Source organism: Ambystoma mexicanum, chromosome 8 (genome assembly GCF_040938575.1).
Source record: "Ambystoma mexicanum isolate Mex_15411 chromosome 8, UKY_AmexF1_1, whole genome shotgun sequence".
NCBI classification, from domain to species: domain Eukaryota; kingdom Metazoa; phylum Chordata; class Amphibia; order Caudata; family Ambystomatidae; genus Ambystoma; species Ambystoma mexicanum.
The window spans coordinates 1265035955-1265059742 of NC_090929.1; the positions used below are offsets into that span (position 1 = coordinate 1265035955).

At 45.7% G+C, this 23788-nt stretch overlaps 1 long non-coding RNA gene across 1 annotated transcript in view; it reads left to right on the top strand.

Annotated features, from left to right (window-relative positions):
* The first annotated feature begins 9711 nt into the window (after positions 1-9711).
* Positions 9712-23788, top strand: part of LOC138472959 (uncharacterized) — a 239240-nt gene continuing 225163 nt past the window's right edge. The window contains exon 1 of the long non-coding RNA XR_011268700.1: positions 9712-9971. This is a non-coding gene — a long non-coding RNA (uncharacterized lncRNA). The remainder of the gene's footprint in view (positions 9972-23788) is intronic.

A 23788-nucleotide genomic window follows, 5' to 3' on the forward strand; every position in this document is an offset into this window, starting at 1 on the left:
TACTTTGAACGCAGTAAGACGCAATAACTTGCAACCACACACTCTTAGAAAATAATGAGCACTTATACGGCTATTTATTCAAATCTTAGAAGCAACCAATGATACCATAGAAATAAATCACAGAAGAAACATAGAAATAAATCACAGAAGAAGCAAAGAATTCAAAAGGAAATACATCACCATGAGCGTAACTGGATTCCGCATCTCGCCAGAAGCGGCTGGAAGACCCCGATCACAGCCAGGCCGAGAGCACAACAACCCACAGGAATGCCGGACGAAAGCTTCCCCCTCCGGCTGAAGTCTCACCTGACCACCCCCGGGGTTCCGCATATATGCACACTCCGAAAAGGGGTGGCGATTTCTCGAACCTTCTGGCAACACACTTGCGCATTGATGAGCAGCCGTTGGTTGCCAGGTGGGTCAACCGACAGTACCCTCAAGGAGCAGAGTGCCTCCCTCCTCTAAAAACAAATAGCACGAAAAACAGTCCCATAGCTCATAACAAGACATAACAAAGTTAGCTTAAAAACAAGCACCATGAAAAACAGTCCCATAGCTCATAACAAGACATAACAAAGTTAGCTTTCCCAGCAGAAATGTCCTTGACTCCATACCTTGTTTGGAAAGCATGTTTTCTTCAGCACCGTGAATCTAACTCTCAGCAAAATGCGTGCAGCTTTTCACTGCGGCATGAAGTAAATATCCATCATGGCTCCGAGCGCTCCCAGAATGTACTGCGCACTGCAGTGCAGTGCCATTTTAGTTCAAGCATAACAATGGTGCACTTCAATTACACTGTAAATCTAACACACAAAAATCAGGGGACTGAGGGTTTACAAGGAATGCATGTTGATCTGCGATAGGACCAATGATTTTGTCACTGGGTGAATCCCTTGATTATGTGTAGTGCACCGTTCCAGAGGAAAATGGAACACATGGACACTTTTTCCATTTGATTGCTGAACGGCTTGTCCCTGTGCTGATCAGAGTAAGTTTGTTTCCATTTATCTGACAAGTCACAAAATGTCGTTCTTGTTCTGCTGGGATGAATGTGTATAGAGTGACGCAATTTTTCCCATTGTATTCCTTATCATTGCGTTGTTGCTTAACATGTAGCTTAAAGGTTTTTGTGTTAACATTTGGAAAAGAAATGGCAGAAGTAACAACAATTCCCAACTATACCCTGCAGCTGGGGGTGATTTGGATGCTCAAACTTTAAGTGTGTCCTCCTATTTACAATTGTGAAACTCCGTATTGCTAATCACACAGTCACTCTGATTTCTTTGCAGGTCGGGGGCACCACCACTGTGACGGTAAACCCTTCCTCTTGGTCCTATGGTTCCTCTGAGAGTGGCTATCCCAGCCCTTCACAAACACAGCCCTCGCCCACCCTAGCTGCTGCTGCTATGTAATTGAAGAGACATACGTTTGCATTTGTTAACTTATTTCTTTTGATCTTGTCAAGAAACAAATTAACTTGCCACAAAAATAAGTTTCGAGTGGGGCTTTATTTGTCACCTTACTTAGATATGTTTCAATTGTGCTTACATCTTAGGCAAGAAACCTCTTGTACAAAATCACCTGCCACCAGCTCCCGTGCCGTTTCGCCAGGTATATTTATACCAACATGATTCGTAAAAATAAATTCAAATGACCAAGGCAGTCAGCAGGGGACTCATCTTTCGTTTGCTTACAATTACTTATCTTTCCCTAATCTATCTTTCTTTGGCACACTATTGCAATTAATTATATCAAAGCATGTACTAATTCCACAACAGCCCTCCTTTTCTCGGCAGGTCAGCCCCTTTCTTAAACATTGGCATTCCTCTGCTAATATTATTCCCCCATAACCTGGTTCATATCAGCCCAAGAAGGGTTATAATAATGGAGGACTGTCCTCAATTCGTTAGTGAATCCCCACTGGATCCTCTATGACATTTGGGAACTCCTTTTGAATACATCCCTCAAATCCCCAAGTGTCGATGGGATTTGCACCTTCTCCAGACTACCAGCAACATCAGCACCCACTCCTGTTAGCTGTCTTAACCTGATGGTTAGCTGCACCACATATCACTCCTGCTTACTTATGGGAGGGACTTATAGTGGTAGTGGCACCATTGGTTTGCTTGGCCAAGGCTTTAGCTAGGGCCTGATGTGACATGTCTATATTGGTTGTGCTTTGGGTTCGGCTTGCAGGGGGCCATGTGGATGATCTTGCGCTTGTGCTGCGGGTGCTTGCACAATGGGCACACATGCAGAATACAGTATCGGGATTCTGTTCCATTGCAGTAAGATAGGTTTAAATAGAATCAGGTCTGTGTTCCTAAAGGCTGCAGCCCTCAGCATCCTTGCCACTCTACTCCTACTCTGACTTCTCAGCTCCCTTTTGCCTACTTTCCCTACCTGCAAACAACCCTGTAACTTAATATTTTTGTGTTATACTTGTTCTTTATCCTTCCCAGTGTATGCTATTAATTCACCTTTACCGGCCCAATTTATTCTACCCTCTCATGAATACCCAGGCTGCTCTTAAATAAATAATGCAAACCTTTGCACAACCTTAGGAGAAACACCAATCTTCACCTGCAGCACTCCTTTGAAACCCCTCTGTTGAGGTTTCAATGATGGTTCTTACCAATCCTTTATGCACATCCAGGATTTTAAGGGGAAGAAGTTTGCTACTTCTGCTACCTTCTCAGCTCAGCATTGCGAGTCACACCCCCAGGTAGTAAAACGCCCAAACCCATCAGCATACAAATACAGTAAGAAACTCAGGCAGCAAACATAGACAAAGAATTTATCTCGAGGCGGCGGTGCCGAAATTGACAGGGAAACTGGCATAGTATCGCTGTCCTAAAATTGTGTTCTGTGAGCTTAGAAAACTCAGGGATTTTATAGGGATTTAAAAAATGACCTTTATACAGAAGGAGTCAGAATAATTCATTTGGTAAATATTGACTGAGCCGGAGGGAAAAGGGAAGGTATAGATTATTGAAGGATTTGCTTTCTGAGCGGTGACAGATGTTAAGTTCAAGATTTGTGCAGAAGTCGGAGATATCTGAATTGTTTGCTGTGATGCAACAGAAAGTGTCGGATATCATGAATTTTATACCTTTGGAGAGTGCTTGGTTGGCCACATGGGAGAAACTGAGACTGAAATGGTCTGAAGAATTGGGCAATGATATTTCGGTGGAAGAGTGGGAACGAATCTGGAAGGTCCCGGTTAAGGCGAAAATTGATCTAAACTTACGTTATATTCATCAAAGGGTGTTGGGTAGGATTTATTGGACTCCACTTCGTATGTATGATCTAGGATTGATGGAAGATGATATTTGCTGGGGGTGTCGGAAGGAGAAGGGTTCTCTGTTGCACATGTTGTGGTACTGTGATAAGGTGAAGGACTATTGGATAGAGGTGTTGGACAGGATTGATGCGATTTGGACTATCAATTTTCCGCGGAACCCTTTATCTGTGCTTCTGCTATCTCCAAGATGTGGGCGCAATATTGCTTATGTAACTAGAAATTGGATTAATAAATGCCTACTGGTAGCTGTCAGACATGTGTTGAGGGCCTGGAAAACGAGGAAGAAACCTCTTGTGGAGGGTTGGTTATGTGATATGAAGATTCTTCAAGATATGAGAAATGCTCATTTTATAGGCAGCAAAAAGAAACAGTATATGAAGAAATTTGGGGACCTTTCAATGATTTTTATGGGAGTGTATGATTTTATGTCATGGTATGAGTTTTATGGCTTTATTTTTTTTTAAGTAACGGGGGTTAGGTGTGGCAGTGTGTTTTATGTATTGTCCTTTGTCCTGTTTTGTCTTGTTCTATTGTTGATCTGTATTGTTTCATGGTACTTTAGAGAATCTAAGCTTGGTTTTTAGATTTAGAATGAATATGTTGATTCTTTACTTTGCTTTGTTGTTGCATATGTTTTGTTTTCTTTTTATATTATAATTGTAATCATTTATTCTTCGGAATCAATGCATGGTTGTAATATATTTTGTGGAAATTATAAATAAAGTGTTTTAAAAAAAACAATAGACATACTAACAGAGCATCCTATATCCTTGCAGGGCATGACTTTAAAGCACCATTCAAGATCTGTACAATTTTGCGCAGCCAACCCTTGTGACTTGAAATGCCACTTTGAGCTAATACTTCTATTAGACGTAACACAACGTGATCGAGCAACTAATATCCACCTCACCCTATTTTAGTTCTCAGGTGGTTAAGCATTCGATAATTCTGATGACGTAAGGCCTTCTGTTGGGAGCACCTGTGTCCTGGACAGAGGCTTGCATCATTCCTGCATAGCCTCATGTCAATAAATCAAATCTCACATAGTACTACTTCCCAAAGATGGCTGTATTTATGGTGTCACTGCCCAGTAATGGCTGTGGTTCTCCTTTGTATGTTGCTCCTGTATGTCCGCAGCCCGCCAAGAAATAAAATACTGTCCGACACAACATGCCTTACCTGACACTTTACACAGGACAATGGCAGTATTTGCACTTGTACTCTTCAGTTTTGACTGCAACCGCAGCCTCTAGATTGGGCACCAGGAATATTCACTCAACAGACTACAAAGGACCCAAAAAGTAGCAGCCAGATTCCTTGTGAGACTTTGAAGATTTGAACACATAACCTTAGTCCCATGAATGCTACACTGGCTCCAGAATAAACATAGGATACAATTCAAAACACTATGCATTACCTGCCATGCCTTTCACAAAAGAGCACACAATCCACCAGAAGGAAAGTCATGTATTACAAGCCTAATAAAGCGTTATGATCCAGTAATGCAACCTTAGTAACAACAGCAAGTTTCTGTTGGGAATGCCATGGAAGGTTGTCCTATCTTTTCTCTCAACCTGGCCTTCATAAAATCCCTGTAAACCTGGCTATTAGAATGGCACACCAGCATGGCACCCATAAAGGTCAGACCAAGCCTAAAGACCAGCCTCAAACCTATACACATCCCAATATCTCAGACATTGCACAGCTGCAAACAAGGAGACACATGGACATGAAATCACTTAGACCATATGCCTCAGACCTTTTTACATCATGAATGATTTCCATTTACTACTTGGACCCAAAGATCGTTCTTTGTGAAGAATGACCGGTAGAAGAAAATCACGAACCAGTACAAATCAGAGATGGACCCTCTCCGTCTACTGTCACCAACATGCCACGCATCAGCACGCAACCCTTCACCCAAACAATTTGAAAGACTGGACTCATTCAGACTGGTTTCCTTGCACTCCCCATTAAGCAGAGCCGGAATGGTAAGAACTCTTCATCCTGTTAAAGAACAGCTCAGCAGAAATGCCATGTCAACTGAGCAACAGACACATTAAAACAGTTATTTCCAGCATCGAAAGTCGTAGTATGGAAGTCCTCGCTAACTAATTTCCTCTTGTTACATTGCTCACACAACTATGACTCCTACATTGCAGAAATCTGCATCCAAAAAAAAGACACTAACAGCGCTAGTTCTATTGTACACCCCTCCCCTCCACTAATCTACTCTCACATTGCTGACTTTGATTTGATGGATCTTGGGATCTCCCCTGTGGTTGAAACACATACCCAAGTGTCATTGTCACAATACATATAGAATTCCATCTACACCCAGGACTATGATACTAGTGGCCAGCATGCATCTATCGCCCTCAATCAACACCCCTACCTCTTTTGTTGCAGAGCCACACACAATGGGGCTGCTAAAAAGGAAGCAGTACACTATACAAGACCACTTCATATTTTCTTAGATTGCATGTCAGTGACTGGGTCAGGGCACACAACCTGAGTCACTCCATTTAACTTTGGCTTAGTTCTCTGAAGTGCCTGAAGGCCTTTGGTTCTTTTAGTTGCTTGTGCTCTCAATGACCAATGCTTCCACCTCTTTATGTTGGGCACTCATTGTTACTGGGCAGCAAGGCTTTCCTGAAAGCAGAGGATTTTTGAGTGTTTGAGCAGCCTGGCTATAAATGAGACAACCATGTCTTGATATAACTCTGGTCAATAGATGTCCTGTGGATCCTGATCAGAATTTCTCAATAAGAAGTGTGCAGGCATCAGGGGAGCGTCCTCATGAATTCTATTGAGTTAAGCATCTTCAGACCCTTGACTTAAATAGGACATTTTGGCTAGAGTTGAATGCGAAGCTCAGTTTTTAAACACAGGTTTGGATTCACTGAAACGGTACGGGGTCACATAATCACTGGTGTGGCTGCCTAATTCAACTTTTCCAGAGCTTTCTCTCAGGAGTGGATTCCAGCTTAGATTCAGACAAATAGGACAACTCTGGTTTTGCTTACTGGGACCCACATACTCTGAGAAAGGCTCTTGTCATGCTCATATGTGGTACCCCCACATCTCACTGGTTAGGCATCCAACTCTCTGTGGCCATTTCAGTGCATTTCGTGAAATGGCAATTTTTCCACTTTTTATTTTATTTAGGGAAGGTGCAAGGTTAGGATATATTTTATTTTATATTTAAGCTAGTTGGAGGTTGGGGAAGGGGTGGGGTAATAGAAAGGAAGAATGATGAGCTTTCCCCTCCCATAAACAAATGCAGCAAAAAAATACAGTAAAAAGGCTGGTGTGAGTTTGGATCTGGCCAAGTGTACCAGATCCATCCGACTGACTCATTCCTATTAACAATGTCTGGCCACTACACTCTGTAGTGGATGTATACAGTGGTTCCTGGTAGGGACACTCAGAGGTGCAGCAGGCTTTTCTCGACTGTAATCAAATGAAGGCTACCACCAACCAATGCAGCCCACATAGATAGCTGAGTGTGGAGACGCCCGGAAACAGTACTTTGCATAACCGTAACCCTCAAACTCCAATGGCCAGTGAAGTGACCTGGTTCTGGTATTGAAGAACCACAATTGTTTCAACATTAGAACACAAGTACTTTACCCAGTTCCAGCGGGTAAGTCCATTAAAAGGTGTGGTAGAAAAGTTACTGAACAGACCACTGGACCATCCACACCCCAGCCAGCTCTCACTATCCACACCCCAGCCAGCTCTCACTCATGGAACACTTACCCAGTGCTCTGCTAACATTCTACACTGACATTCCATTGTTATAGCCAAACATTCTGGCAAGCAGATCACACGTCTCACTCTGTACCAACACCAAACGCTTACATTCAAAACACTCAAAACTCCATGTCTGCAACCTCACCATTCTGAAACCAAGCACGAAATGCCTCCACACTTTACCAGAGCATTGCACACCACATCGGTTGCAGAGACATCACTTCCACTGCAAACATTGCCACAATTGCCATTCACACAGAAACACACAACATGCCCTACAGTACCTACAGTAGCAATGTTTTGCCAAAAACAAGGCACCCATGAACAACAACAAACAAGAGGAACTGCAACAGTATGGTCCACATCACTGAACCCCACATGCACCCTGAGGTACAAGAAAAACACCAATCACAAACATGACAGGCACTCAATGTTCTTATCCAACATGAGTACACTACCACCAAAACACCAATCACAAACACATGCGACCGGGACTAAAAGTTCTTATCCAACATATGTACACTACCTCCCATGGTCACTTCAGTCTCCTGGTCGAATAATCAGTATTTGCATGCCCGATGAGGCCATTGGTGAAGCCTCATCACAGAAAAGTCGGGTGAACCAGGTCAACAAAATTAAAAAGTTCTGAAAGCCTAGAACTAGTGAACTAGAAGTGCAGGATGGAACTTCAGGCCTCATGCAGTGTCTGTTCCTTATTCACGCAGTTGTCCCAGCACATCTATTTTCGGCCAATGAAGATTGCCCGAAAAATAACAGTTAGGACTTTTTTAGGCATATCTCATGCCTAGAATTCCAGAGTACGACAAGTTGTTTTTTGCACTTAGACCGCTGGTCGGAAAGGATACATTTTTTAGGGGGGAAAGGAAGGAAGAAAGTAATAAAGCATCTCTCAGAAACAAGCAGCGGCTGGGGTGCTCCTATGACAGTTTTCATGAATGATTCTACAGTATAATCCAACCAAATTATTTCAAATGAATGGCAGTATTTATGAGTGCGTAACAAATGGCTGTTTAGGGGGGCACTCTGGTGTAATTAATTGTACTGTGTTTTCAAATACTTAAATGAAGTCTTTAATTATTTGTAAAAGTATTTAGGTGCAACAGATGCTGATCTTGAGCCACAAGATTGGAGTATACAATGAGTGAAGAGAGAGCTCCCCTACTTCTGAGGAGCTGTAGCTCTGTGCACACTTTTGTAGCAAGAAAAATGCAAAAACTTATTTAGAGTAGGAAAAGTATATGTACAGAATTTAATGATAAATATAAAAGAAAATATCTATTCAACAAACACGTTAATTTTTGCAATGTTCATACAGTCAATTCACACTCCTTTGTGTGATATATTTAACCAAATAATACAATGCTTTACAATTTTTCAATTTGTCAAAGGAAACAACATATATTTTGAATAATTCGAATTTGTTGTAAAACGGTTTCATTTCACAGTATAAAGAAAGTTCATTAAAAAAAACGGATGTAAAGTCCATTAGAAGGATATGAGATGTGTATCATATCGTTATCACGACATGTTTCAGGCACCTTTATCAGGTGCGGACTGTTCATAAAGTTCACAATATTCCTACATGTTAAATAAAACAGAGAGTTTGCGCCAATTTCTTAAAACTCTATATACCCGATTCAATAATTATCATCCCCTTCTGGGACTGTAACCTACTGACCTTATAGTGCTAGTGTTTTGTCTTGCTGTAGTTTACCAGAGAGATTATAATTATCAGGCTTGTCAATCATCTCTCATTAGTTGAGTTACATCTGAGAATTAAACAAAAATCTTCTGTGAAGATTGATCATGGAGGGTGGGCTGGAATTGGGACAAGTGGCTACTTAATAGAGCTGTGTCCCAATTCTCAGCCCTTCATTTCGCTAGTCCTTTACACACATATTCTGCTCACAGTTTAGATGTGCTCACCTCGTGTTGCCACCTTGGGCTGTAGGCAAGAAAATATTGATGTTGGCATTCAGAGTTGTGGTGACGCTCAAAGGAACAATTGTGGTAATCTGTTCAGTATCTGATGTTCAGACGATTATACAAATCTAAAGAAAACAACCTCTGTTCAGTTTGTGGTGTCATGAAGCTACTCGAAATTTATATATTCACTGTGCAGCATATAATAATTGTACCTTCTCATCTACGTGACAAGTGCCTCATGATTTCTGTATTCGGTACTGATGTATTCGGTGCTGAATGCTTTACTTTTGTAGAAGATACGTTAACCAAAATCAATTCATGTCCCTCTTTTCCCTTATCTGGTGGCTGAAATCACAAAATTATAGTCTTGAGCTTTTGTTGTTCTGCTAAGCGCACTAGCGCTTGTGAAAATTGGTGTTCAGATGTCCAAATCTTACTTGAAATGTGTTCGCCGCAAGGGTGGTTTTCTTGCGCGTTCGGTTTCTACTCTCTGTTGATTTCTGTCGGCATGGCTACCAGCGTGATCGCACGCCAGCAGGTGCTCCGGATATATTAGATGATGGACTTCCATAAGGAGTAATATGGGCGCCATCTTGTAACGGCTTTGAGCCGTGTTGAAAATGAGTTACAGTAAATGGATCTTGACACACTTTTTCTTTTGAGAAATGCTTTCATGGCTATGAGTTGCAGCCACAAAGGTTTATTCTTTCAATATTGTGCCTTCCTTCACTGGGTGATTTTGCAATGGATGTCCTGGATATAGTTGGTATTGCTTACGATTTGGGTATTTCGAGTTACTTCATGACACCACAAACTGAACAGAGGTTGGTTTCTTTAGATTCGTATAATCGTCTGAACATCAGATACTGAACAGGTTACCAGAATCGTTCCTTTGAGTGTCACCACGACTCTGAATCCCAACATCAATATTTTCTTGCCTAAAGCCCAAGATGGCAACAACGAGGTGAGCACATCTAAACTGTGTGCAGAATATGTGTGTAAAGGACTTAGAGAAATGAAGGGCTGAGAATTGGCTCACAGCGCTATTATGTAGCCACTTATCCCAATTCCGGACCACCCTCCATGATCAATCTCACAGAGGATTTTTGTTTTATTCTCAGATTTATCTCAATTTATGAGAGGAGATTGACAAGCCTGATAATTAAAATCTCTCTAGAAAACTACAGCAAGACAAAACACTAGCACTATAAGATCAGTAGGTTACAGTCCCACAAGGGGACCATAATTATTGAATCGGGTACATAGAGTTTTAAGAAATTGCCGCAAACTCTCTCTTTTATTTAACATGTAGGAATATTGTGAACTTTCTGACCACTCCGCACCCGATGAAGGGTAAACCTGCCCGAAACGCGTCTTGATAACGATATGATACACATCTCATATCTTTCTAATGGACTTTACATCCGTTTTTTCAGAATTCACTTTTTTTTTTAATTAACTTTCTTTATACTGTGAAATGAAAAAGTTTTGCAACAAATTCGAATGATTCAAAATATATGTTGTTTCCTTTGACAAATTGAAAAATTGTAAAGCATTGTATTATTTGGTTAAATATATCACACAAAGGAGTGTGAATTGACTGTATGAACGTTGCAAAAATTAACGTGTTTGTTGAATAGATATTTTCTTTATATTTATCATTAAATTCTGTACATATACTTTTCTTACTCTAAATAAGTTTTAGCATTTTTCTTGCTACACATTTTTCTTGCACAGAGCTACAGCTCCCCAGAAGTAGGGGGGCTGTCTCTTGACTTGTAGTATTTATGAGTGTGCCACATAAACTGTTTCTGGAGCTAGTGGGAATGTTTCACTAGTTAAACTAGGATAAATGATTATCAGGCAGCTATTAGGATTATGGCCTTGGTAACTGGTTTGGTTTGTGTCAGTATTTTGGGATTTTAGTACATTATTACAAATATGTTATGTGATGCTTAAATGGCCTTCGTTGTGATCGGTTATTTCTAAGTAAAATTGCATATGGCTTGGAAATAAATAAGTAATTCACAAAATGAGAATATTTACACTTCAAACTACTCTATACAAATGTTTTGACTTTCAGGAACATTTCTTGTCAACTGGACAATTTGACACAATTAAAGCAGAAAGGCAGACACTTGGAATTCATCAGTCTAAGCTAAGGGACTCCACATTGATTCCCTACCTTACTATGAATGCAAATGTGACACCACATTTCTATTGTCCTGAGTAAGTACTTGAATGATAGAAGGTATTAAATTGTAAACGTGAATTATGTATGCAAAATCGACTAATACTTCTTCACCCTGCTTTCACCTTCTCAGCTAAAAATATGGTAAAATGATGTAACGAGTAGTGTTTATGAAAGTGTATGGGTGTAATAGCTTACACTTTCTTAACTAGTCAGCCGTCTGCACTTTATTTCAATTGCAGTACGCACACAAATATCATAGTGCCTAGATGCTCCTTTCATGCTAGACCATGCCATCCACATTTTGCGCAGTGTGAGGGGTCTACATGCAGTCATGTTTTCCAAAATGCCATCAGTCTCCCCCATAACTACTGCCCTACACAAAATGTTTGCCATCAGTGTCAGATTTGGGTGCGACCACACGCAAACCAAATGTCTCCTACCCTCGTTTTAATATTACCAATTTTCACTTGGAGGCATTTGTGATTGTGTTGAATGCTTGCATATGTAAGTGTGAATGGATCCAGGTTTTCCATATGCTCCCCATATCCTCTGTAATGAACAAACACAGTGTAAATGATTTGATAAGCCCTCTGGCATTATCACTGTCTCAAGCCACCCTGGCGACTTACAGTAGTAGGCTTCCTCAACTCTACTTTCAGAGCCTTACAATTGAAAACTAGGAATAAAAAATCCATATATCAGATTTGGGCCTATCAGTTCAGAGTTTAACGATCTGTTTAGATTTTTACCAAGTGAGGCTAAGATTTTGCCGAAATATATATTTTTAAACACACACACACACCCACATATGCAAATATATATATATTTCTGAGGCTTGTGGAATCTGCTTAGATCACATGCTGTGCATAGGCCGACATCTAGTGGAAGCTGCGGAGTATTACAGTTTGTTTTTCGAAACTCGAAAATGGGCATCGACACAGGGCGTGCCAGTAATACTATCCCTAGTGTGACGTCCACTGTACCCAAGATCCCTCACGCGTTTAGGATCCTCAGATTGTTTTTTTCCGCCATACTGGTCGGAAGCATTTTGCGGAGTCCCCTGGCCTTAGCCATACTTTTGCTAAAAATGTAAAATAATAATCTATTGACATCCTTCCCCACCCCAACGTCGAACTTCGACAATCGACGCCGGCTGGAGAAGAAATCGACCGTCGGCTGCTGCACGACGGATTTGGGCCTCAGAAGGCCGCTGGCCTCGGCCCGGGCCTTGGAAGGCCTCTGGCCTCGGCCCTGCAAGTAGGGAGAGTGGGGGGTGGTACATACTCTCACTCTTGGTATATAGGTACACCTTATACATTTCCTACACTTAACAGCCCGCTGCCTCAAGGTGCGTATGGAGGGTATCCCTTTTCAATTCTGCCCCAAGTGCAATCGCAAATACCCTTGGGTCGACAGGCACGCCACGTGCAATCTCTGCTTGCCGAGGGACCACCCCGAAGCGAACTGCAGAGCGTGTAGTAGGTTTAAACCTAAGACACTTAAGGACCGTTCGACGAAGCGTTGGGCCCACCACGCCAGGCAGGCGGCCATGGCAGCGGAGGGCGCCTTCAGCGATGGCAGCGACGCCGTACTTTCGGACGGCGAGGGCATTACGGCGTCGAAAGACAGCCAAGCGCAGGTCCCCGACCTCGGAAGGTCGTCCGGCAGGGCTGCTATGGGGAAGACCCCCGGCGACACAAGCGCTTCACATTCTACACACACTAAACACACTAAGTCCAACCGAGACTCGACGACGTCGAGTTCTCGGAAAGAGGCACAAACAGAACGGTCCGATTCGGTGTCCTCTGGGCGCTCTAGATCAAGATCACTGCATGACTCCAGGCAATAATCCACTCTTGCCAAGAGTGCCTCGCTCCCCAGGCTAACAGAAGTTCGATTGTCGGAAGACGAAGACGACTTCCACCCTCAGGCCGCGCTCCAGGAGTCGGAGCCCGCAGTTAAAACAGCGAGGCCCCACGCTCGAAGGACAGGGACACCACCCCCGATCCTCTACGCCAGGCGTCGAAAACCTCCGGAGCCACTAAAGGACAGGGAAAACATTTTTCCACTCACTGGGAGGGGGGAAAACAGCAGAAGAAACAACCTTTGCACTCTTCCACACCTGTGAAACACACCACTTCCCCTAAACAGACAGACAAGACCAGGTCTGCTGATATGTCTAAAACCAGCAAAGCTACTCAAGATAAATCCCATAGACTTGCTGAGAGAGTCATCCCCAGTTCCAAAAAATGGTCCAGTGAAGACATAGATAGGGTCATGTCAAGAATGTCTTCTTTGGCAGGTTTTTATGATAAAAATCCAGAACATTTCCTCTCGTATGATCCACAGGGGGCGACACCCTCAGGCTCTACTGATCCTATCCCCCCGAGTAAAAAGCCCCGGTTGGAAACTCCGATGAGGTCAGAACCCTTTGAGGTACAACCATACGCAAGACCATACTCACTGTATCAAGGAGAGGCTTCCTTTTGTGAGGACCAAGAATTTGGTATGATAGAAGAGCAAACCGGGACGGGTTACTATGGGGATGATGAGGACCAGGAAGAGGAAGAGGAGGACCCGGAAACATACAGAGTAGATTCCCCGGTAGAGAATGAAGCCCCGGTTACCGACTCCCCGGTCGATAACCAACCCCTCCTAAACGAGGTTCTCGCACGCGCAGCAGAACATTTCCACATTGACACCCACGGTGTCCAGGAGGAAAGGGACTTCGCAGAAGAGTTAGTGGGAGAAAGGAGGCCTGTTGCCCAGACCATCCCTATCCTTAAGTACATTCAGCGGAGAATAGATCCGTCCCTGGTGAACCCGAACCTCACCAGAGCAGTCAATCCCAGGGTTGAAAAACTTTTCTGGGCGGCCCAGTCTGACCCTCTCTATATAAGAGGACATCTGAAGCCAGACTCCCTAGTTGTCACCAACACTCGTAAGAGGGCTGGGACACCCTTGTCATTGTCCGAAGCTCCTCCCGACAAGGAGAGCAAAAAACTGTACGGTTTCGGCGGGAAAGTAGCCTCAACGTCCGCCTATCAAGCAAGGATTGCTAACTCCACCACCCTGTTGGCCAGCTACAACTGCCATCAGTGGGAAGAAGTCGCGGCACTCATAGCCTCTGCTCCTGAACCTTTAAAGGGCCAGTTAGCTCGGAATTCCGCAGAGGGTAGAGCCGTGTCTGGTTGCATTTTGAAAGCAACCTTCGACGCCGCGGACAACGCAGGCAGATTGATAGCGGAAGGCACTGTTATCAAAAGACATGCATGGTTACGGCAGTCTGGTTTTAAGGCAGAAACCCAGGCATCATTGTTGGACAAACCGGTGGAAACCGATCTGTTGTTTGGTAAAGCGGTCGAAGACGCACTGAAGAATGCCAAGGACGAATACGAAACACTCAATTCCCTTGGCCAGTTAACCAATAAACCCCCTAACCAGAGAGGGAATAGTAATTTTCGTCGCCCACGCGGCCAAAATTCCCAGAGAGGATCTACCTATTCCCAAGGGCAGGGTACACAGTGGAACAACAACCAACAGTCTACCCAGGGTTACGGCAGGGGTAATAGGAGAGGTCGTGGTAAAGGCAGAGGCAGCCCCAACAAGGGAGGCGGCACGCCTCCACCAAAGCAGTGACGCTCAGTTCAGGGTCCCTTCTCATGCAACCCCAGTAGGGGGACGCATTTCCAACTTCACCCAGGCTTGGGAAGGGATCACATCAGACAGATGGGTGCTGTAAACAGTATCCACAGGATATTGTATAGAACTACTGCAGCGTCCCCGGAACCATCCTCCACGACAAAGAGTACACTCTTTAGAACATCAGAAGATTCTCCTCGAGGAGATCGCCATTCTGCTAGAAAAGGACGCGATAGAACTCGTCCCGGGACACCAGGTAAACAAGGGTATTTATTCAACTTACTTCCTTGTGCCAAAGAAAAAGGGGGATTCCTCCTAAAAAAGGGGGATTACATGGCAACCTTGGATATGAAAGATGCTTATTTTCATATTTCCATGTTCCCAGCGCACAGAAAGTATTTGCGCTTCAAGGTGGACAGTCGACACTACCAATTCAAGGTACTGCCCTTCGGGATAGCTTCAGCACCAAGGGTATTCACCAAGGTACTGGCGGTGGCGGCTGCACACCTACGCAGGGAGGCAATCCCAGTGTACCCTTATCTGGACGACTGGCTCATAACGGGGGAAACCCCAGGAATTTGCAGGACAAACATTCAAAGGACTATCGACCTCCTTCACGAGTTAGGCTTCTCAATCAACGAGAAAAAGTCAAGCCTGGTGCCAAGCACCTCCAAACAATTCCTAGGAGCAATCCTAGATACTCAAGAGGGGTTGACCTTTCCTTCAGAAGAAAGAATTCGGAATATACTACTGCAAATTCCGCATTATCAGTCCGGTCAACAAATAACGGTACGCAAAGCAATGCGTTTACTGGGCATGATGGCGTCATGTATTTACCTGGTCCCCCACGCGCGCCTGCGCATGCGTCCCATGCAGGAATGGTTGGCGAAACACTGGTCTCAGGCAAGTGGTCAGTGGGACGATCTAGTGGTCGTTTCGCCAACACTGGTACAAAGCCTTCACTGGTGGACAAGAGAGAATCTCGCACAGGGGAAACCCTTTTACGATCCCGAAGTACAGGCAGTAGTCACTACAGATGCATGTCTGACGGGGTGGGGAGCTCACCATCTCCACCACACAGCTCAGGGTCTCTGGTCTCACTCAGTGGCCAAGAACCACATCAACCTGCTAGAGCTTCTGGCAGTATTCAGAGCGCTTAAGGCGTTCGAGCCCCACCTACTAAACCTGTCAGTGCAAATCCGGACGGACAGCACAACAGCCAAGTTCTACCTGAACAAGCAAGGGGGGACTCGCTCGCCAAATCTGTCCAAGCTTGCCCAGAAAATCTGGATATGGGCACTCAGACGGAACATCTTCCTGTCATCACAACATGTTCCAGGGGAGCTCAATTCCCTAGCGGATACTCTGAGCAGAGGCTCCCTCCCAGAGGAACACAAATGGGTTCTACACAGAGAGGTCGTAGAAGATATCTTCTCTCAGTGGGGTTTCCCCACTATAGACTTATTCGCCACAAGCGAAAACAGACAATGCCCAGGATTTGCATCCAAGTTCCCCCAACCAGACTCCCAGGGGAACGCCCTGTGGATGAACTGGTCAGGGATGTTTGCGTACGCTTTTCCACCAACTCCTCTCATCAGGAAAGTGGTGAACAAGATGAACAGAGAGTCGATGACGCTCGTCCTAGTTGCTCCCATGTGGGCAAGACAACCGTGGTTCCCACACCTACGCAGGATGGCGGTGTGTGAGCCCATCAAACTTCCAGCATGGTACAACCTACTGTCCCAGCACCAAGGTCAAACAGTGCACCAGCAACCCAACTCAATGAACCTGGCAGCATGGCTCCTGAGATCATAGAGTTTGGACATCTCAATTTGCCACAGAGGTGTATGGACATCCTAAAAGAATCTAGGAAACCAAACACAAGGCACTGTTACTTTGACAAGTGGAAGAGGTTCGTTATCTGGTGCCAGAGTAGGTCAATCAACCCAGTTGATTGCACTCCTTCCACTATTGTTACATACATGCTCCACCTGCTGGATGCAGGATTGGTTTTTAACTCACTGAAAGTACACCTGGCAGCCCTGTCGGCTTACACCACTTCCCATAGCAAGGTTTCGTGGTGGAAAGTACCAGTAGTTAAAGCATTCATGGAAGGAGTAAAGAGACTTCACCCTTCTATTTCAAACCCACCACCAGGGTGGGACCTTAATGTGGTGCTAGCCAAGCTCATGGGCCCCCCTTTCGAACCCATGCATAAAAGCAGTCTCAAACACCTGACTTATAAAACGGCCTTCTTAGTAGCTATTACTTCTATAAGAAGGGCCAGTGAAATTCAGGCGCTGTCAGTGCAGGATCCCTTCTTTACTGTCCATAAAGACAAACTGGTTTTACGCACACACCCTAGGTTCTCACCTAAATTTATATCAAAATTCCATGTAAACCAGTCCATCGAGCTTCCAGCTTTCTTCCAGGACCCACAAAGCTCGGCTGAGGTGAAACTACACACCCTAGATGTGCGTAGGGCGGTCCTCTACTATGTAAATAAAACCAGACCGCTAAGGAAAACAGATCAACTGTTTGTCTCCGTAGCTACAGGCAGAGAGGGGGATCGCGTCTCTAAAGGTGCCATCTCGAAGTGGATTATTAACTGTATCCAGCTGTGTTACTCACTCTCTGAAAGAACTCTGCCTTTCAGGCCAAGAACCCACTCTACTAGAGGCATTGGGGTCACTCTGGCTTTCATTGCAAATGTACCCCTTGACACCATTTGCAAAGCAGCTACTTGGAGCTCTATTCACACTCTAAGACACTTATTTGCTCATGACCCTTCTCACATCCCACCTCCTTCTTCAGGTACTGCTCGCTAATCTATGCACAGCATGTGATCTAAGCAGATTCCACAAGCCTCAGAAGGGATACATTACTCACCGTAATCGTATTTCTGATGCTTGTATCTGCTTAGATTCACATGCGACCCACCCTTCCTCCCCTCTGAGAGAAGGCGCATGATTGCTTGTAGTCTTACCCTTCTGCCTATCTGCTTGGATTATCTGTACTCACGCTACTCCTCATGCTACCTCATGTCAGAGAAAATACAATCTGAGGATCCTAGACGCGTGAGGGATCTTGGGTACAGTGGACGTCACACTAGGGATAGTATTACTGGCACGCCCTGTGTCGACGCCCATTTTCGAGTTTCGAAAAACAAACTGTAATACTGCGCAGCTTCCACTAGATGTCGGCCTATGCACAGCATGTGAATCTAAGCAGATACAAGCATCAGAAATACGATTACGGTGAGTAATGTATCCCATAATAGGGTGGCAGTCGCCGCCCTATAGTTTAGGTGAAACCTTTGTTTTATACTGGTTCGTGATTTTCAGAAATGTCTATTGCAAATTTTCCCCAAGGCATGTTTGTCATCCCAAAGTGGACATTTGGGGAAATATTCGTTAGGAAATTAGAAAGTTATTAAGAAAACAAAAAAACGCTGTTTTGGCCTACTCCCATACTTTTTACCATAGAGAAAAAGTGCAATTTTTGGGAAGCCGTAACTCAAACACAGCTCGATGGATTTTGACCAAATAAAAAGCAAGTTAGGCACAGCGTGTTGACATCATTTCCCAAACTGGTTTGGGGTAAACTGTCCAGTAGTTTTTCAAATATTCGACCAAGAAGGGGTTGTCCCCGCTCCCAAAAACGTTTATGTATCTCCAATTGTGCTGTGCAGCAGAGAGACTTTTGAGAAATGGAAAGGTGCTTTATTTTTTTGCTTGATGTGAGCGATTGCTTTATTTTTTTGCTCGATGTGAGCGATTCCCGCAATACTATCTGGGGAAGCCAAAATCGAAAAGTGGTGGAAACGTTTTTTGGAGGAGGAATAAGGATGCAATTGCATTAGGCTAGAGGTCGGGAGGAGGTAAGAGGAAATTATGTGATGTTGGGGAGATGGGATGGTCTGGGGAGACAGTTATAGTTAGAACATTTTCATTATTGGGGGAATAGCGGGGGAATCGCACAAGATTATCGCTGCAACGCCACAAGGCATGCTTGGAAAAGAAACTGCATTACTCGAACCAAGGGGAGAAAGGGGGTAATGGGATAGGGTCAGGGAGGGAAAACGCAACTAACTAAGAGGTTGGGGGGTGGAAGGACCAAGAAAAGAGAAGGGGGCACATGGTGAGTGCCTGTGAGGACAGGGAAGACTTTTTAATTTTTTTATGTTTCTAGGCTTATCTGGGGAATACCGAGGGATTACCGCAGCCATTTTCACCCATTTTACTCATTATAGGGGGAATCGGCACTACTGCGGGAAGAAGGAGTGAGCTTTTGTTTTTACACCTGCACAGATCACAATGACTAGGCAGAGGGCAATGGGTTTTTGGGAAGAAATAATCAGTGTAACATGTAGTGGGCCGCAAAGAACCCTATTGGTGCAATATGTCCAGTGGCCATGGCCAAAGGCCATGGCTAGTGGGCTGCAAAGAAACCTTTTGATGCAGTATGTACTGCAATTTCTCCAGCATGGGGTCTGGCATGGATTCACATGCTCATGAATATTCCCCGTCGTCAGGCTGGGAATCCTCGTAAAGAAAAATCAGTATCAGTTTCGTTTCTGATCTGTCTTTCGTAGTAGTAACCAATCACTGATCTCTGAGTCATACTGACCACAGCCAATGACTGCCCTCTCCCTAAGCCCCGCCTCGGGCAGCCATCTTCAGATTTTTACCGCACGTTCAAGTGTTGGGAGTCCTCGTGCTTAGCTCTCGAGCTTTTACTGCGTTTTCGCGCTTTTTCAGGTGAATTTTCACATTTTTTCGGTTAATCGAGCCTCAAGCTCCACAGTTTCTACTCCCGTTAACGGGTACCCGTTGCGGGATTTTCCTACGCCCCTCAAGGGTGAAGATTTCGTCGAATCAACCTTTTGGAGGATTCCAGAAGATTTGCGGCCTACTTCGAGATGGCCCAGGACGCGAGTTCGTCACCCGGACCCAAGCTGTTTCGCAGCTGCCCTGGATGCGGGCTGCAGAATGTGTTTAAGGAGGACGAGCATTTGCGATGCCTCTACTGTCTTCATGGGGACAAGACTCATGTAGAGAAGGACTGCCAGTTCTGCAAGAACTTGTCGGAGCGGACCATGAGGGACCGTCGATCCCGTCTCGCCAGCTGGTTGGAGAAGGGCTCAACAGGTGAGAACAAGAAGAAAGGGTCCGAGCGGACTTCTAAGTCCTGTGCGGGCGCCCCGGCGACGGGGGCCCAACACCAGGCCAAGCGCCGCGAGTCCGCTGGCTCCGGGAGCAGCGAAAGGTCGCGCTCTTCGGTCGCCAAGCAGGGCGTACCTTCCCCGGCACCGTCAACCACGAGCCAGCGCTCCGGTTCGGGGAAGAGGAAGTCTGAGACCCCGGGTAAGCTTTGGGAGAAGCCCCGTCCGATCTCGGAAGAGGGGGAGCGAGGCGTCGCCCCTCCCCCTAAGGAGAAGGCCCGGGACGCACCTAAGGTGGTGAAGGCCCCTACCCAGCAGGCAAAGGCCTCTATCGAGGCGATCGCGGCGACTCTGGCCAAGCCGGCAGAGACCCCGCCAGCGGAGACTGCCTCTGGGACTAGAGTTTCCCTGCCGCCAAGGAGGGAATCCTCTTTTCAGCCCATCGTCATGGCCACCATGATGGAAGAAGCGAGGGGGGCACGGTAGCCTCCTCGAGCTTGGAGTCAGCCTCGGAGGAGGAACTGACCGAGGCCGTGAGGAATCTGGAAGTCCAATTCGAGAAGGTTCGATCCCGTAAGGAAGATCCTCGGGAGATAACCGAGGAAGACGACGATGGCGAGGAAAAGCAGCCTTCCCTTCCGGCGCAGCCGGAACCTAGGCCACAGGATAGCTCGGCGGCCATTTTGTCTGCGATCCAGTCCTTATTTTCTGAGATAAGGACGAGATTACCACGGCCCAGGCCGGAGGACCCGCAACCTGGCCCGTCGGGAAGTCCTCAGAACAAACGACTGAGGACCCAACCCTCTCCTCCACTCGCCCCCGTAAGGCCTACAGTTCCCTCCTCATCCTCCCACGAGTCGGGAGATGACGGTGCGGTGGGCTCGACTACGGGTTCTGAGGGCGACGGCGATGATGACGGAACGGGTCTCCCGTCGCACGGGCCTCTCCGCCCGATGAGATTGGCTCATTCCACGCCATGATCGCCGGGCGTCCGAATTGTGTAACGCTCACCTGATTCCCGTAGAGGCGCCGGTCTTTACTGGGCGTATACCGTATCTTCAAAGGTGATGTGTAACACACGGCTGGCTCTTTGGGCTGGACCTCTGTGCACTGTATGTCTGACTCGAAGGGTAAGATGTCTGCAGATAGAAAATATGGGATTAATGAACTGGGTTATTGAATGTCTCTCTCTTCTTCCCTTTCTCTTCTCCTGTAGAACCCCAAAGGTTAACGCTCTCACCTTAGGTAAGTGACCGCCGTGCTCTCCATCTGCCTCGGGGCAGGGTGCTGTAACCAGTTTCTTCACTGGATAAGGGGAGCAGGCCTCTTGACTTCAGAGGACTGCTGTCCGTCGTTTACTGCACGAACGGTAAGTTTCGAGTAATTCTAATGTCTTTAAAAGTCTTTAGTAATGATGTCTCTTGTTTTGCAGGGTTCCGGCGATGGCGGATGACGGGCTGAAGTGAGTTGAAGATGGAGCCCGTGTGATGAATAGAAGCGCCTGGAAGCACGTAAGTAAGCGCTTGTTGCCTGCTTCACGATGCGCTCTAACTGTCTTTTTATTTTGCAGGTACAAGTTCGGAGCGGCTGCAGGGTGCCGGAATACCCACTGGGTTAGATGTGGAAAGGAGTAATGGCACGTGAGTATTAAAGTTCCCCAATGTCTTTAAACGCACCTTGTTTTGTCTTTCAGATGCGGGATGCAGCGCCGAAGGCCTCCGGAGCGTGCGAAGAGTTGGTAAGCTTTTGTCTTTCAGATGCCAGAATGCAGTGCGAAGACCTCCGGAGCGCACGAAGAGTAGGTAAGCCTTTGTCTTTCAGATGCCGGAATGCAGCGCGAGGCGTTGGTGACAGCCGATGGACCAGGTAAGTGAAGCGCTGTCACTGAAGACCGTAATGCTAACCTGTTCTTTCTTGTCTTTATAGGTGTTGCTGAAGACTGGATTCAGGATGGTAAGCCATTTTCCTTAGGCCCAGGATCAGATGCAGAAGACACGATGAGCGTTCTGCTGCAGAGGATGCAGAATAACGCAAAGCAAGATTCATCCATTGGGTGTGGTTTAAATAGCCTCCTGTAGTGCTTAGGTTTCTCCTTCCACAGCCACGCCTAGGTAAGAAAAGAGTTCCTGCTTTCCAGAAGAGTTCCAGTGTTCTGAACCTAGGGAGTGGCTCCTGCCCCACCCAACAGGAAAAGTAGTTCCAAACAGAAGAGGATCAGAGGCTCAACTGGCAGGCAAGTAAGTAGCATGGTCTGCTGCAGGTAAGTCCACCCAAGCATTATGAGCCCGGCGCTTCCAGCGCTGGGACTGGGCATATTTATGAGCCTGGTGCCACTGGCGCCAGGACTGGGTCCAAAAGGTCCCAATTGGGACTCGTTGGCACTCGGAACCTGGGTTATGGATCTGCTTCCAAGGGAGTTGGGAAAACCCTGACCTTTTGGAAGCAGAGATCATGACAGTACCCCCCCTCAAGGCCCCTCCCAAACCGGGCTTCTCCGGGGGTTTTGGGTTGTCAGGAAATGTTCGGTGAAATCTTTTGATTAGGCGAGGAGCGTGGACATATTCAGCAGGTTCCCAGGATCTCTCTTGGGGGCCGTAGCCTTCGCAGTCAATTAGGTAAAATAGTTTAGATTTGGAGATCTTGGAGTCCAGAATGCTTTTGACTTCAAACTCGAGTTCTCCATCAACTAGGATGGGTTTTGGAGATTTAGTTAGTCGGGTTTGAGGTTGCACGGGTTTTAATAGAGAGACGTGGAAGACCGGATGTATCTTCATGTGCGGGGGCAAGTCCAACTTGACCGCTACTGGGTTTACTATGGTAGTGATGGAATAGGGACCAAGGTATCGTGGGTTGAATGTGCGTGGCCCTTTTAGAGGTAGATATTTGGTGGATAACCAGACTTGATCCCCTACTTGATATTGAGGGGCTTCCTTCCGATGTTGATCTGCTCCTTTCTTGTATTGTTCTTTAGCCCTTTGAAGGTGAGAAACAGCTTCCTTAAAGGCTTGGGTGATTGTAGAATGCAGGTAGTCTACTGCTGGTGTTTCAAGATCTTGGAGGGGATCCAACTCCGAGGTTCGAGGGTGACTGCCGTATAAAAGAAAAAACAGGGTTTTCCCAGTTCCCGAATGGACAGAGTTATTGTAGGCATATTCGGCTATCCAAAGGATGTCTTTCCAAGTTTTTTCAGTTTGTTGCAGCATGCAGCGTAAATACTGTTCCAGAGTTTGATTGGTCCTCTCGGTTTGTCCGTCGGTCTGAGGGTGGTGACTGGTCGATAGTCTCACATCAATTTGAGCCGACCGACAGCAACTTCGCCAAAAATGAGAAATAAATTGACTACCTCGATCCGAAATTAGAACCGAAGGAAAACCGTGCAGTCAGACGATGTTTTCGAGAAATTCTCGGGCCAGAGTTGCTGCTGTTGGCAAGCCTTTGAGCGGAATGAAATGCGCCATCTTGGAAAATAAGTCCACGATTACTAGAATCATATTGTATCCGGAGCATGGAGGTAGATCGGTGATGAAGTCCATAGAAAGCGTATGCCAAGGGCGAGGTGGGATGTCAATAGGGCGTAAGAGGCCTGCTGGTCTTTCCTTTTGACTCTTGTTTTGGGCGCATACTCCACAGGACATTATAAAGTCTCTGATATCTTTTTTCCAAGACGGCCACCAGAAGTAGCGCTTGATCTTTTCTGAGGTCTTGGCCATACCGGGATGTCCTTCCATTAAAGAATCGTGATAACAAGAGATTACTTTTTTCTGTAAATCTGTGCTGGGCA